We start from the raw sequence: 10231 nt of genomic DNA, 5'->3' as shown, positions 1-10231 counted from the left end.
ACATCTTAATAAATACATGATTTTTTGTTTATTGTCCAGTAAACGGTAAAGTTTTACAAGTTTTTTTGGGCAATTTTTCATGATAATTTTTTTTGCCGCGAATTGCCATGAAATGGCAACCCATTATGATATATTTGTTTGACGGCTAATTGCGTTTTATTCTGTTACGCCAGGCAAATCTGCAAGGTTTCATTGTGTCCCATCTCCATTTTCGAAACTGCTCAAACGGAAACAGTTAAAAAATACGGATAAATGATGTCATCAGGTGAGAAAATGATATAGCTGGTAAAATGTTGTTTTTCTGTAATTAATAAATTTCAAACGCAACTTCGGTCAAACTCAGAAACAAAAAAGATCCAAAATTTTAAAATTTGGTGAATAAAATGTCACACGTTATTTTTTTGCAAAAACGTTGCGTACAGTCGTAATTAAAGTAAACTATGTTAAGTTTTGCACTTGATTGTCGACACTGAAATTCTTATATAAACATGTTATTTTTCTAATCTTTTCAAAATATCTATATTGATCTCCATAGCATTCGAACTGTCCGAGTAAAAAATGTTTGAAAGTTGGTGAAAAAGATGCCACACGCATTGAATTTCTGACGGCGGCAACCTGACGTCGTTTCGAATAGCCAAAATAACAAAAAACGCTGTGCAATAAAAACACACAGAACAAGCTAAGCGTACAACTTGTATTAATCGATTGGCGGTGCATGTATTGTTCAACTACATATATATAGAGAGTATTTTTAAACTACGATTTGATTTATCTATATGTTACTGATTTTTCGGATTCTTTTTGTTATTCCGTGATATTGATAAGTGTTGCACTCAACCTGGAACTGATTGCATGTTTTATTTTTACTCGCAAATTTTAAATTAAGTGCAGAACTATAGCAAAGTTTTTTTAACGAGTAAAACTTCAGTGCGTAATTGTACGAGCTTTTTTTTTTTGCGTTTCTATCTTATAGCACTAAAGAGGCTTCTTTAAAATTTACGGACAAAATATGTTTTGGATGATGCTCCCAATGTATCTTTGGAATTATACGAATATATTACTGTGACAATTAAGAAAAAAAATCTTTTATCAGAAAATGCACTAAACCGGATAATATGTTAAATTACTTTAAAAAACTTTTAGACAAATTCGCTGGACATCAGTTCCGTGCATAGAGGGAAAATGTACAACTTAAAGGTATAAAAGAAAACTTATCACCTAAGCACAGTATTATAATTCATGACTATTCCGAAAGTAAGGTTGCAAAGAAAAATTTGAACTTATTTTCTGCGCAGCGAGGTATTTATCTATGTGTCCGTTATTTATCGATATTAGAGGTAGACGAAGAAGAAAGTTTGCCGAATATTTCATGTATTATCAGCTGATATCATCGGTATAGTATGAGTCACGACATTTTTTTCAGTGTTACTAAACCGACATTTGTTTCAAACACGGATATGAAATTTTCATTCGAAATTATTTCGAAACTTCGTGAAAAGGACCTCAGGACGCAGCCGGGGGATTTTTTTAAAGAATCAAGTTTTTTTTCGCGGAAACGAAATAATACAATCGGCGGCAGATTTTTAAAAATTATTGTGGGAAACATTTGAACGATACTAAGTTACTGTATTGTAAGGTAGGCACTTAAAGTTAACCATCGAGAGACGTTAACCACCGAGAGTCGGTTTTTAGACCCGCCCAGTGCACCTAAGCACGCCTACTTTTAGAGCTCTTTAGTATGAAGATAAGAAAAATATACGAAATTACGGAACTGTATACCCTGTTTTATCCTTGTTGTTGGTGTTTCTTGCGCATGCGCACAAAGCACGGTGATAGTTACGGTTACTGACTCAGGAACCTTGTATATTATATACGTTTAATAAACTGGATCCTTGTTGTGTTCAGTTATCGATACACTACGATGGAATTACGGACCAGTTTAACATAAACATGGTAAATAGATAGACAGCTGATAATCATAATTGATTAAGAAATAACCTGGAAGAAGAAATGAGTTAACTATTGATTACAACAGAGACGAGAATGCCATCGTGTTTGTTCTGCTAAAAAAAGCAGGAACATTGGAGTTTATGGTTAGATTTTAAATATTTATTGTCTCCAAATTGGGTAAATTTGATATAGTAACATCCCCCCCTTTTTTTTAAATAACTCGAGAACCACACATCTCGCTCGCTTAACAAAGTAACAATAAGAAATAATTATTGTTAGTTTCAAAAATAATTAATCGTCAAAACTTATCCCCTCCCCGACATCAAAGGAAGTTAAATGTATTATCCCAAAATTAGACCAAATTTTTATGATATAAGGACGTCTTGACAGGCTATTATTTTATTTTGTTTTGTTGGGGTTTTTTTTGCTTTGACGTCTTCCTCCTGTATGAAAAAAAAACATAATAGACCCCCCCCCCTTTTTTTTCCCCATAATATAGCTTTTTAAGAAGTCATAACTATTTGGACTACCCCTGAATATATTTCAGACAGACTCTTCTCTAAAAAAATGTAAACATGATTTGAGAGAAATCTTTGGAATAGTTTTTTAAATGATTTAATTATTATGTCATGTATATAATTGACATTAACATAGTTATAAACTGAGACTACTAGTATAACACATAGTGTTATAGTAGTCTCAGATATAAACTTTCCATTGTATTGACCAATATGACTAACTCATATGCTCTTTCCCATAAATGTCACAATATCAATATATTACAGTAAAACTGATAGTTTGATGACATTGTTTAAGACTATTGACCTCAGGTCAGCCTAAACTGAGTTTAAAACTGTAATTTATTCATTAAAACAGTTCAAGACATGTACCTTCTGAAATGTGATTGCATCAAAATTAAACCTAAGGCATAACATACTTAGTGTGCAGGAAGTGCCACCAAATAAATACTGATTTGTAAAATTAGATGATGATATTTGTGAAGTCAGATATAAATCTGAGTAAAAGGTTGATTTATATGTGCTCTTTCATGTTTAGATTATAATTTAAATTTAATCTTTTGAAGTTTTTTTTATAATATTAAGACATTAAAATCACAATTATTTATTTATACACAAAAAAATAATTTTTGTCCTTTTTTAGTTGAATGACTGTACACAAACATTATACACACATAATTTTGATAATTCTGTAATGTTTTTTTTTCTATAGCCCCAGAATGTGACAAAAGACTTATTAATCCAGATTTACAAAAAATAGAAATAGTTCAGCTACCATAAGACTGCTATGACAAAAATTTTGCAGTTTCCAGAATTTGAGGTAGAGTATAGTTAGGAATAGTTTGATTATGCAGATGCTTAGTTTGCCATAAACAATTATGCCCTTGATACAAAAGCAGAGGAAACAAAAAAGTATGAAAATAGTTGAAAAAAGTAATCATTATTACCTAGTCATATACTGTAAATAGAAAAAGAGAAAAGCACTGGTTATGATTTGGTATTTTTAATAGCATTATCATTTGTCCATAACTTGGAATATATACTGGATTGAGCTTGACATTTATTTAATATCATTGACACATGGTTGCAAGAAATGAAAGATGGTAATTTAAACCTATCAATTTTATTAAGATTTAAAAAAAAGCTTTTGATTTGGTAGAATATGACTTTCTTTGTTTAAAGCTCGACATGTATGGATTTAGTGAGACTACTGTTAGTTTTTTAAGTCGTACCTGAATAACAAAAGGTATACATTTGTAATGTTAACTCTGAACAACAACATGTAAAATTTGGTGTTCCCCAATGTTCTATACCTTGTCCTCTATTGTTTGTGCTATTTATAAATGACCTTCCCTTATGCATTAAAAATTGTGAAACAGACCTATATCGTTGTATATGCTGATGACACCACTATTCATAAATCAGGGGGAAACATCTAGAAAATATAAATGATGATATTCAAGAAGATTTATACAGGGTTGAAGAGTGGTGTAAAATGAATAACATGTTCATAGATGCAAATGAAACAAAATGTTTGATTACTGGAACAAAGCAGAAACTATTCAGACTTTTCAACCAAACTTGATAATAAATTAAAGTATTACAAAATTCATCATGTGAAAAAATATTAGTTTCAAAATTGACAGCCCACTAAGTAACTGGAGAAATCAAATTGACCAAGGTTGTGCTAATATATCATCCAGAATATACCATCTTTCTTAAATACATTTTTTTTTATATAACTGCAAGAAAACATAATACAATGGGTGTTCTGCCCCTAATTGACTACTGTTGTATTATTTGGGATGAATGTAAAAATTGAGGGATAACAAGAATTTTAAAAATCCAAAAAAAGGGCAGCATGATAAATTCTAGATGCAGATCCGTTATCCCTCTTGGTATATAGGAGCACTATATTCTATGTTAACCTCCGCCAGTAGGTATAAACAAATACTGTTGATAGACGGTATATAGGAGCACTAAATTGTATGTTAACCACCGACGGTAGGTATAGACAAATACTGTTGATAGACGGTATATAGGAGCACTATATTGTATGTTAACTACCGACGGTAGGTATAGACAAATACTGTTGATAGACGGTATATGGGAGCACTATATTGTATGTTAACCACCGACGGTAGGTATAGACAAATACTGTTGATAGACAGTACATAGGAGCACTATATTGTATGTTAACCACCGACGGTAGGTATAGACAAATACTGTTGATAGACGGTATATAGAAGCACTATATTGTATGTTAACTACCGCCACTAGGTATAGACAAATACTGTTGATAGACGGTATATGGGAGCACTATATTGTATGTTAACCACCGACGGTAGGTATAGACAAATACTGTTGATAGACGGTATACATGTATATATAGGAGCACTATATTGTATGTTAACCACCGACGGTAGGTATAGACAAATACTGTTGATAGACGGTTTATGGGAGCACTATATTGTATGTTAACCACCGACGGTAGGTATAGACATATACTGTTGATAGACGGTATATAGAAGCACTATATTGTATGTTAACTACCGACAGTAGGTATAGACAAATACTGTTGATAGACGGTTTATGGGAGCACTATATTGTATGTTAACCACCGACGGTAGGTATAGACATATACTGTTGATAGACGGTATATAGGAGCACTATATTGTATGTTAACCACTGACGGTAGGTATAGACAAATACTGTTGATCGACGGTATATAGGAGCACTATATAGTATGTTAACTACCGACGGTAGGTATAGACAAATACTGTTGATAGACGGTATTTAGGAGCACTATATTGTATGTTAACTACCGACAGTAGGTATAGACAAATACTGTTGATAGACGGTATATGGGAGCACTATGTTGTATGTTAACCACCGGCGGTAGGTATAGACAAATACTGTTGATAGACGGTATATACATTGTAGGAGCACTATATTGTATGTTAACCACCGACGGTAGGTATAGACAAATACTGTTGATAGACGGTATATAGAAGCACTATATTGTATGTTAACTACCGACAGTAGGTATAGACAAATACTGTTGATAGACGGTATATAGGAGCATTATATTGTATGTTAACCACCGACGGTAGGTATAGACATATACTGTTGATAGATGGTATATAGGAGCACTATATTGTATGTTAACCACTGACGGTAGGTATAGCCAAATACTGTTGATAGACGGTATATAGGAGGACTATATCTTATGTTAACCACCGACGGTAGGTATAGACAAATACTGGTGATAGACGGTATATAGGAGCAACTACCGACAGTAGGAATAGACAGATACTGTTGATAGACGGTATCAAAGAGCACTATATTGTATGTAAACCAGCGACGGTAGGTATAGACAAATACTGTTGATAAACGGTATATAGGAGCAATATATTGTATGTTAACTACCGACGGTAGGTATAGACAAATACTGTTGATAGACGGTATATAAAAGCACTATATTGTATGTTAACTACCGACAGTAGGTATAGACAAATACTGTTGATAGACGGTATATGGGAGCACTATGTTGTATGTTAACCACCCACGGTAGGTATAGACATATACTGTTGATAGACGGTATATAGGAGCACTATATTGTATGTTAACCACTGACGGTAGGTATAGACAAATACTGTTAATAGACGGTATATAGGAGCACTATATTGTATGTTAACTACCGACGGTAGGTATAGACAAATACTGTTGATAGACGGTATTTAGGAGCACTATATTGTATGTTAACTACCGACAGTAGGTATAGACAAATACTGTTGATAGACGGTATATGGGAGCACTATGTTGTATGTTAACCATCGACGGTAGGTATAGACAAATACTGTTGATAGACGGTATATACATTGTAGGAGCACTATATTGTATGTTAACCACCGACGGTAGGTATAGACAAATACTGTTGATAGACGGTATATAGAAGCACTATATTGTATGTTAACCACCGACAGTAGGTATAGACAAATATTGTTGATAGACGGTATATAGGAGCATTATATTGTATGTTAACCACCGACGGTAGGTATAGACATATACTGTTGATAGATGGTATATAGGAGCACTATATTGTATGTTAACTACCGACAGTAGGTATAGACAAATACTGTTGATAGACGGTTTATGGGAGCACTATATTGTATGTTAACCACCGACGGTAGGTATAAACAAATTCTGTTGATAGACGGTATATAGGAGCACTATATTGTATGTTAACCACCGACGGTAGGTATAGACAAATACTGTTGATAGACGGTATATAGGAGCACTATGTTGTATGTTAACTACCGACGGTAGGTATAGACAAATACTGTTGATAGACGGTATATAGCAGCACTATATTGTATGTTAACTACCGACAGTAGGTATAGACAAATACTGTTGATAGACGGTATTTAGGAGCACTATATTGTATGTTAACAACCGACGGTAGGTATAGACAAATACTGTTGATAGATGGTATATAGGAGCACTAAATTGTATGTTAACTACCGACGGTAGGTATAGACAAATACTGTTGATAGACAGTATATAGGAGCACTATATTGTATGTTAACTACCGACAGTAGGTATAGACAAATACTGTTGATACACGGTATATAGGAGCACTATATTGTATGTTAACCACTGACGGTAGGTATAGCCAAATACTGTTGATAGACGGTATATAGGAGCACTATATCTTATGTTAACCACCGACGGTAGGTATAGACAAATACTGGTGATAGACGGTATATAGGAGCAACTACCGACAGTAGGAATAGACAGATACTGTTGATAGACGGTATCAAAGAGCACTATATTGTATGTAAACCAGCGACGGTAGGTATAGACAAATACTGTTGATAAACGGTATATAGGAGCAATATATTGTATGTTAACTACCGACGGTAGGTATAGACAAATACTGTTGATAGACGGTATATAGAAGCACTATATTGTATGTTAACTACCGACAGTAGGTATAGACAAATACTGTTGATAGACGGTTTATGGGAGCACTATATTGTATGTTAACCACCGACAGTAGGTATAGACAAATACTGTTGATAGACGGTATATGGGAGCACTATGTTGTATGTTAACCACCGACGGTAGGTATAGACAAATACTGTTGATAGACGGTATATACATTGTAGGAGCACTATATTGTATGTTAACCACCGACGGTAGGTATAGACAAATACTGTTGATAGACGGTATATAGAAGCACTATATTGTATGTTAACCACCGACAGTAGGTATAGACAAATATTGTTGATAGACGGTATATAGGAGCATTATATTGTATGTTAACCACCGACGGTAGGTATAGACATATACTGTTGATAGATGGTATATAGGAGCACTATATTGTATGTTAACTACCGACAGTAGGTATAGACAAATACTGTTGATAGACGGTTTATGGGATCACTATATTGTATGTTAACCACCGACGGTAGGTATAGACAAATTCTGTTGATAGACGGTATATAGGAGCACTATATTGTATGTTAACCACCGACGGTAGGTATAGACAAATACTGTTGATAGACGGTATATAGGAGCACTATGTTGTATGTTAACTACCGACGGTAGGTATAGTCAAATACTGTTGATAGACAGTATATAGGAGCACTATATTGTATGTTAACTACCGACAGTAGGTATAGACACATACTGTTGATACACGGTATATAGGAGCACTATATTGTATGTTAACTACCGACGGTAGGTATAGACAAATACTGTTGATAGACTGTATATGGGAGCACTATATTGTATGTTAACCACCGACGGTAGGTATAGACATATAGTGTTGATAGATGGTATATAGGAGCACTATATTGTATGTTAACTACCGACAGTAGGTATAGACAAATACTGTTGATACACGGTATATAGGAGCACTATATTGTATGTTAACTACCGACGGTAGGTATAGACAAATACTGTTGATAGACGGTAAATAGGAGCACTATATTGTATGTTAACCACCGACGGTAGGTATAGACAAATACTGGCGATAGACGGTATAAAGGAGCACTTTATTGCATGTTAACCACCGACGGTAGGTATAGACAAATACTGTTGATGGACGGTGCAAAGGAGTACTATATCGTATGTTAACCACCGACGGTAGGTATAGACAAATACTGTTGATGGACGGTATATAGGAGGACTGTATTGTATGTTAACCACCGACGGTAGGTATAGACAAATACTGTTGATATACGGTATATAGCAGTATTGTATTTTATGTCAAACATCGACGATAGGTATGGACAAAATACGACAAATACTGTATACAGACAGTGTATAGAAGTACTGTATTGTATGGTAAACACTGACGGTTGGTATGGACAATTTCTGTATCATGCATCAATTGTAAATAAAAGTATCATGTGAGTGACACAGGCTCATTGAAGCCTCTAGTTTTAATATTATTAATGTGGAGATCTGGTCTAATTGATCATTTTCTCTATTACTATGTACATGCATGATAACTGCAACAATTGAATTGAAATAAAAGTGATAATATTTCTATTGTAGGTTATAAAGATTTAGTGTTTCCATACAAGTGACAAAGATTGAACAACAAAAACATCTCAAACTTTACAGGACAGAGTAGACTTTTTTCACTGTGCTTAGTTTTGTCTTTATGTCTAAATTATGATACCTTTGAAAAAACCAATAAAATATGGAATAACATTTATTTCTATCTTATAAAGTGGAGTGAAGAAATAAGGGGTCATTGAAAACATAAGAATATATTGCTATCATATATGCAGATCAGCAGCCCATACATTTGCTATAGCACATAAATATGGGACCAATAATTTCAAGTTGCCTTTTAAAAAAGACCTCATTAATGTTATGCGAGATACCACCAAAGACCACTAGGTGTTGATCAAATGATATTGTAAATAAGAGGGTTGTCCAAAATATTTCCAACAGCTGTTTGATATACACTACCTTAATCAAACCACAATGGTAAAAAAACAGTTTTGGTCAGTCTTAAAAGAAGCAAATATAATTTAGAAAAAGTGCAAGCTGTTGATAAAAACTACAAATAACTGCCAGTCCTAAATGTGGGTGGAGATTACCATTTAACACAAATGAGTTTCTGGACTAAAGAAAGTAATTTCGGCACAAACCGATTATACCCTTTCAAAAACTATGTGTAGTCCCTTTTATAAAAGTGGCAGATTATCTTTCTATCTAGAGTATCTATGACAACTAACTGCTGCTCCTAGTGACGTTAGTCTTTGGTTTTTGAAAAGATTGGATATATTGTCACAATTCTTTTCTAAGGTACCGGTCTGATAAACAGGAAGTAGCCAGATTAGCTACTAAATATATGCACACTGAAATATAGTCCCTTAAAATTCCCATGGCTGTGTACATGTTCAGATACGAACTATGAAAATTTTGTTTATATCTTTAGAGAAGTAAAATCAAGTATGTATGTCTTTAGTTTTGTCAAATTACTGTCTTGTTTTGTCCTGTTATTAGGTAACAGTACTGATACAATACTGTAAAAATACGGAGATGTGGTATGATTGCCAATGAGACGCCTACATGTATCCACTCAAGTTCAAATAAAGTGGATGTAAGCAGTTATATGCAACCATACAGCCTTCAACAATGAGAAAAATCATATCAAATAGACCCTTGTAAACAGGTGTTGATCAAATGATATTGTAAATAAGAGGGTTGTATATTTCATGACGGTATAATACTAAACC

The 10231-nt window shown here is 33.8% G+C and overlaps 1 long non-coding RNA gene across 1 annotated transcript; it reads left to right on the top strand.

Moving 5' to 3' along the window:
* Nucleotides 1-1798: 1798 nt before the first annotated feature.
* LOC143048672 (uncharacterized) lies at nucleotides 1799-9194 on the top strand. Its single transcript, XR_012969913.1, has 3 exons — nucleotides 1799-2093; nucleotides 3181-3288; nucleotides 9036-9194. It is a non-coding gene; the product is annotated as an uncharacterized LOC143048672 (long non-coding RNA).
* The last annotated feature ends 1037 nt before the right edge of the window (nucleotides 9195-10231 follow it).

Source organism: Mytilus galloprovincialis, chromosome 10, assembly GCF_965363235.1.
Source record: "Mytilus galloprovincialis chromosome 10, xbMytGall1.hap1.1, whole genome shotgun sequence".
NCBI classification, from domain to species: domain Eukaryota; kingdom Metazoa; phylum Mollusca; class Bivalvia; order Mytilida; family Mytilidae; genus Mytilus; species Mytilus galloprovincialis.
This window is presented reverse-complemented; position numbering and strand designations above follow the sequence as displayed.